Source organism: Harmonia axyridis, chromosome X (genome assembly GCF_914767665.1).
Source record: "Harmonia axyridis chromosome X, icHarAxyr1.1, whole genome shotgun sequence".
NCBI classification, from domain to species: Eukaryota; Metazoa; Arthropoda; class Insecta; order Coleoptera; family Coccinellidae; genus Harmonia; species Harmonia axyridis.
Window position 1 is genome coordinate 31,859,914 of NC_059508.1, and position 7,500 is coordinate 31,867,413.

General features: G+C 41.4%; 1 non-coding gene across 1 annotated transcript; it reads right to left on the reverse strand.

Moving 5' to 3' along the window:
* Positions 1-4,639: 4,639 nt before the first annotated feature.
* Positions 4,640-4,758, reverse strand: LOC123687155. Its single transcript, XR_006748897.1, has one exon. It is a non-coding gene; the product is annotated as a 5S ribosomal RNA (ribosomal RNA).
* Between the last annotated feature and the right edge of the window lie 2,742 nt (positions 4,759-7,500).

Here is a 7,500-nt window from a genome sequence, read left to right on the forward strand (position 1 = left end):
ATAACTCACAAGGGTAAATGTCATCAAATGCATCAGACTATGTGATGAGTAAAATGAAAGATGCACACGATAATTTTAGCTTAAACCATGCCGGAAAGTCGACTTCACGTCGTGCATCGGTACAAAGTTATTCAAGGGGCAAAATAAATTCACGAGAGTAGGTCCGATTACCGCTGGATCAGACGACGATTGTAACTTGTTGGATACGAATGTATCCGATGTATGTACGTCGTCCCTCTCTGATCTGTAGTAAGTGGGCCTACCCAAGATGCACACGATAATTTTAGCTTAAACCATGCCGAAAAGTCGACTTCACGTCGTGCATCGGTACAAAATTATTCAAGGGGCAAAATAAATTCACGAGAGTAGGTCCGATTACCGCTGGATCAGACGACGATCGTAACTTGTTGGATACAAATGTATCCGATGTATGTACGTCGTCCCTCTCTGATCTACGGTACGTGGACCGACCCAAGATGCACACGATAATTTTAGCTGACTTCATGCCGAAAAGTCGGTTCACGTCATGCATCGGTATCTTAAATCGAGCCGAAAAGTCGTTCACAGTCATGCATCGGTATCTTAAATCGCGCCGAAAAGTCGGCTCACGTCATGCATCGGCGTCTTTTTTTTGTGCCACCGATGCATGACGTGAACGACTTTTCGGCTCGATTTAAGATACCGATGCATGACGTGAACGACTTTACGGCGCGATTTAAGATACCGATGCATGACGTGAACGACTTTTCGGCGCGATTTAAGATACCGATGCATGACGTGAACGACTTTACGGCGCGATTTAAAGCTATACCGATGCATGACGTAAACAAGATCACACCGATGCAGCACGTTAACATAAAGCCCGCCTAATCCGATCGATGGAGGCCGTCTCGAGTGTCCAACTTGCTCACAAGAGCCGAGAAACAAACCGATGCATCACGTAGACAAGATCGTACCGAATGTTAACACAATCCAAAAGGAAATAATCTTAGATGAATATCGATTCTGATTATTGATTTTTCTTTCGCGATATTGATAGAAGACATCTGAATGAATTTCGAATTAATTCCGAAATCAAAAAAATATTTTCAATAAATTTTTTTTCTAGAGTACCTCGGTCTTTTCTATTTTTTTTCCAAGTTTCGTACGTCAATCAACATACATCCCAGAAAAAATCATCTCTCTAACTATCCTGGTTCAAAAGTTGTATCGGAACTTTTCACGTCGAAAAAGAACATAGGCGAAAAAGGACGTGAACATTATTCCTTATAAAAATCAAACCCGACCATGGATTTTGATTCTGATTGTTGATTATCGCTATTAGAACACATTAGGAGGCAACCAAATCAAATTTGAGAAAATTCCACAATCAGAAAATTTTTTTCGAAAAAAAAAAAAAAATTCGAGAACACCTCGGTCATGGCAAGTTATTTCCCACAATCCATTCCCCAATCAACGTACATCCCAGAAAAAATCATCTCTCTAACTATCCTAGTTCAAAAGTTGTATCGGAACATTTTCACGTCGAAAATATATCTCTAAGTCCAGACCGATGCACCACGTAATCTCGGGCAGACCGATGCACAACGTAAATGACGATCGGGACCGGGGCGATCGGTCGTATCTGACACCGCCGGCTCGGTTCTAACATCGTCAATGAGTCGGGGTTGTAAAAAAGGACGTGAACATTTTTCCTTATAAAAATCAAACCCGACCATGGATTTTGATTCTGATTGTTGATTATCGCTACTAGAACATATAAGGAGGCAACCAAATCAAATTTGAGAAAATTCCACGATCAGAAAATTTTTTTCGAAAAAAAAAAAAAATCGTAATCACCTCGGTCATGGCGAGTTATTTTCCGTATTTCATTCCACAATCAACGTACAACATAGAAGAAATCATCTCTCTAACTATCCTGGTTCAAAAGTTGTATCGGAACATTTCACGTCGTAATATCTCGCCAAGTCCAGACCTCGGCGATAGGTAGTATCTGACACCGTCCGCTCGGGACTGACATCGACTTGGACTCGGGCTGATGATGGGGAGGCGTTTAAGGACGTGAACATTTTTCCTTATAAAAATTAAAGTCGACAATGAATATTGATTCTGATTACTGATTTACGCTTTAAAAACACATTAGAAGGCAACCAAATCGAATTTGAGGAAATTCCACGATCAGAAAATTTTTTTCGAAAAAAAAAAAAATCCGAAAAATATTTTTCGATTCCGATTACTGATTTACTCTTTTAGAACACATTAGGAGGCAACCAAATCAAATTTGAGAAAATTCCACAATCAGAAAATTTTTTTCGAAAAAAAAAAAAATTCGAGGACACCTCGGTCATGGCAAGTTATTTCCCACAATCCATTCCCCGATCCACGTACATCCCAGAAAAAATCATCTCTCTAACTATCCTGGTTCAAAAGTTGTATCGGAACATTTTCACGTCGAAAATATATCTCTAAGTCCAAACCGATGCACCACGTAAACTAGGGCAGACCGATGCACCACGTAATATCGGGCAGACCGATGCAGAACGTAAACTCGATCATACCGATGCTTCACGTAATCTCGATCTTACCGATGCACCACGTAAACAAGGGCAGACCGATGCAGAACGTAAAGTAGATCTTACCGATGCACCACGTAATCTCGATCTTACCGATGCACCACGTAATCTCCATCTTACCGATGCACCACGTGAACTGGATCTTACCGATGCAGAACGTGAATTGGATCTTACCGATGCAGAACGTGAATTGGATCTTACCGATGCACCACGTAAACTCGATCATACCGATGCACCACGTAATCTCGGGCAGACCGATGCACAACGTAAATGACGATCGGGACCGGGGCGATCGGTCGTATCTGACACCGCCGGCTCGGTTCTAACATCGTCAATGAGTCGGGGTTGTAAAAAAGGACGTGAACATTTTTCCTTATAAAAATCAAACCCGACCATGGATTTTGATTCTGATTGTTGATTATCGCTACTAGAACATATAAGGAGGCAACCAAATCAAATTTGAGAAAATTCCACGATCAGAAAATTTTTTTCGAAAAAAAAAAAAAATCGTAATCACCTCGGTCATGGCGAGTTATTTTACGTATTTCATTCCACAATCAACGTACAACATAGAAGAAATCATCTCTCTAACTATCCTGGTTCAAAAGTTGTATCGGAACATTTCACGTCGTAATATCTCGCCAAGTCCAGACCTCGGCGATAGGTAGTATCTGACACCGTCCGCTCGGGACTGACATCGACTTGGACTCGGGCTGATGATGGGGAGGCGTTTAAGGACGTGAACATTTTTCCTTATAAAAATTAAAGTCGACAATGAATATTGATTCTGATTACTGATTTACGCTTTAAAAACACATTAGAAGGCAACCAAATCGAATTTGAGGAAATTCCACGATCAGAAAATTTTTTTCGAAAAAAAAAAAAATCCGAAAAATATTTTTCGATTCCGATTACTGATTTACTCTTTTAGAACACATTAGGAGGCAACCAAATCAAATTTGAGAAAATTCCACAATCAGAAAATTTTTTTCGAAAAAAAAAAAAATTCGAGGACACCTCGGTCATGGCAAGTTATTTCCCACAATCCATTCCCCGATCCACGTACATCCCAGAAAAAATCATCTCTCTAACTATCCTGGTTCAAAAGTTGTATCGGAACATTTTCACGTCGAAAATATATCTCTAAGTCCAAACCGATGCACCACGTAAACTAGGGCAGACCGATGCACCACGTAATATCGGGCAGACCGATGCAGAACGTAAACTCGATCATACCGATGCTTCACGTAATCTCGATCTTACCGATGCACCACGTAAACAAGGGCAGACCGATGCAGAACGTAAAGTAGATCTTACCGATGCACCACGTAATCTCGATCTTACCGATGCACCACGTAATCTCCATCTTACCGATGCACCACGTGAACTGGATCTTACCGATGCACCACGTAATCTCAATCTTACCGATGCACCACGTGAACTGGATCTTACCGATGCAGAACGTGAATTGGATCTTACCGATGCACCACGTAAACTCGATCTTACCGATGCACCACGTAATCTCGATCTTACCGATGCACCACGTGAACTGGATCTTACCGATGCAGAACGTGAATTGGATCTTACCGATGCACCACGTAAACTCGATCTTACCGATGCACCACGTAATCTCAATCTTACCGATGCACCACGTGAACTGGATCTTACCGATGCAGAACGTGAATTGGATCTTACCGATGCACCACGTAAACTCGATCTTACCGATGCACCACGTAATCTCAATCTCACCGATGCACCACGTGAACTGGATCTTACCGATGCAGAACGTGAATTGGATCTTACCGATGCACCACGTAAACTCGATCTTACCGATGCACCACGTAATCTCGATCTTACCGATGCACCACGTGAACTGGATCTTACCGATGCAGAACGTGAATTGGATCTTACCGATGCACCACGTAAACTCGATCTTACCGATGCACCACGTAATCTCAATCTTACCGATGCATCACGTAATCTCGATCTTACCGATGCAGAACGTAAACTCGATCTTACCGATGCACCACGTTATCTCGGCAGACCGATGCAGAACGTAAAAAAAAAGCTTACAGCACGCGGTGTTCCCAAGCGGTCACCCATCCAAGTACTAACCGCGCCCGACGCTGCTTGGCTTCAGTGTTCTGACGAGAACTGGCAATTTCAGCGTGGTATGGCCGTAAACAACAAATATAGCGATATTTTCTATGATATCTCACTTTTTGGGAGCGGAAAGGACGTGAACGTTTTTCCTTATAAAAAATGAAATAACTTTTGGATATTAATTCTGATTGTTGATTTAAGTTTTAAGAACACATTAGGACATATCTCAATGAAATTTGAGGGATTTCCGAAATCGAAAAATATTTTTCGAAAAAAAAAAAAAATCCCAGAAGACCTCGGTCATCTCAAGTTTATTTCCATATTCTATTACACAATCAACGTACATCACAAAAGGAACCATCTCTCTAACTATCACAGTTAAATTTTTGTATCGGAACATTTCACGTCGGAATATCTCGCTAAGTCCAGACCGGGGAGATCGGTCGCATTTGACACCGTCCGCTCCGGTCTAACATCGTCTTGGAGTCGGGGTAACGATGGAGAGGCGTTTAAGGACGTGAACATTTTTCCTTATAAAAATTAAAGTCGACAATGAATATTGATTCTGATTACTGATTTACTCTTTTAGTACACATTAGAAGGCAACGCAATCAGATTTGAGGAAATTTCAAGATCAGAAAATTTTTTTCGAAAAAAAAAAAAATTCAAGAACACCTGGGTCATGGCAAGTTATTTCCCACAATCCATTCCACAATCAACGTACAACATAGAAGAAATCATCTCTCTAACTATCCTGGTTCAAAAGTTGTATCGGAACATTTCACGTCGAAATACCTCGCCAAGTCCAGACCGGGGCGATAGGTAGTATCTGACACCGTCCGCTCGGGACTGACATCGACTTGGACTCGGGCTAATGATGGGGAGGCGTTTAAGGACGTGAACATTTTTCCTTATAAAAATTAAAGTCGACAATGAATATTGATTCTGATTACTGATTTACGCTTTAAAAACACATTAGAAGGCAACCAAATCAAATTTGAGGAAATTCCAAAATCAGAAAATTTTTTTTCAAAAAAAAAAAAATCCGAAAAATATTTTTCGATTCTGATTACTGATTTACTCTTTTAGAACACATTAGAAGGCAACGAAATCAAATTTGAGTGAAATCCAAAATCAGAAAATATTTTTCGAAAAAAAAAAAAAATTCGAGAACACCTCGGTCATGGCAAGTTATTTTCCACAATCCATTCCCCAATCAACGTACATCCCAGAAAAAATCATCTCTCTAACTATCCTGGTTCAAAAGTTGTATCGGAACATTTTCACGTCGAAAATATATCTCAGAGTCCAGACCGATGCAGAACGTAAACTCGATCATACCGATGCTTCACGTAATCTCGATCTTACCGATGCACAACGTAAACTAGATCACACCGATGCAGAACGTAAACTCGATCATACCGATGCACCACGTAAACTCAGGCAGACCGATGCAGAACGTGAACTCGATCTTACCGATGCACCACGTAATCTCGATCTTACCGATGCACCACGTAAACTCGGGCAGACCGATGCAGAACGTGAACTCGATCTTACCGATGCACCACGTAAACTAGGGCTGACCGATGCATCACGTAAACGACGATCGAGAGGCGCGAAAGGACGTGAACGTTTTTCATTATAAAAATTGAAATAAATGATAAATAATGATTCTGATTGTTGATTATCATTTTTAATAAGCATTAGGAGGCAACCAAATGAAATTTGAGGAAATTCCGATAATAGAAAATTTTTTCGAAAAAAAAAAAAAATTCATGAAATCCTCGGTCATCGCAAAATATTTACCATATTCTGTTCGATAATCAACGTATATTTAAGAAGGAATCATATCTGTATCTATCTTGGTTCAAATTTTGTATCGGAACATTTTGACCAAAGTCCGAGCTTCGGCCGAAACAGACACCGCTGACCTGGCCTATCGATCGACCGAGAGTCGGGGATAGAGCGTAAGTGTTGTCTGGAGGGGAACCCTGTGCTCTCCTGACATATATAGGGAAGGTGGTCGCGTTGGGCGATGCAGAACGTTTGGATCGGGAATTATATTTTTGGTTCAGCTATTGGAATATGGTTTATTGTTGGTATATATTGGCGAAATAACGTTCTTTCTGACTGGGGATATTCATAAAAATGAGTCCGGAGATTTTCAGATCGAAGTCCGAGTGATCCGACTTGGAAGGCGTGTTGGGTGGGTCGAGATGGCTTAGATAGATCAGACGAGGCGGGCTAAGTGTTGACGTCATGCATCGGTCCATTTTCAGATTGAGTCCGAGTAATCCGACTTTGAAAGAGTGTTGGGTGCGTCGAGACTGTTTAGATAGATCGGACGAGGCGGACTAGGTGTTAACGACATGCATCGGTATATTTTCTGATCGGAGTCCGAAGAAATCGGCCCTAGTAGGCGCAGCGGACGGTCGAGACGGCCTCGGTGGGTCGGATCGATCGGGAAAAGTTTGCTAAATCGTGTCTGGAGGGGAACCTTGGGTTCTCCTGACATATATAGGGGATAAGGTTTGGGTGAACGATTCTTCACGTAAAAGTTGAGTAATTTATTTTTCGATAAGCTTTTGGATATTGATGAGAAGTATATGTATATCTTCGATTAAAAGAATTCTTACCGTCTCCATGTATATTATATTAGATATATAAGAAATAGTTAACGTGATGCATCGGCCGATTTCCGGATCGGAGTTCGAGAGATGCGACTTTCGATGCGCGATGGGTGGTTCGAGACGGCCTAGATCGATCGGACGAGGCGGACTAGGTGTTAACGACATGCATCGGCGGATTTTCTGATCGGAGTCCG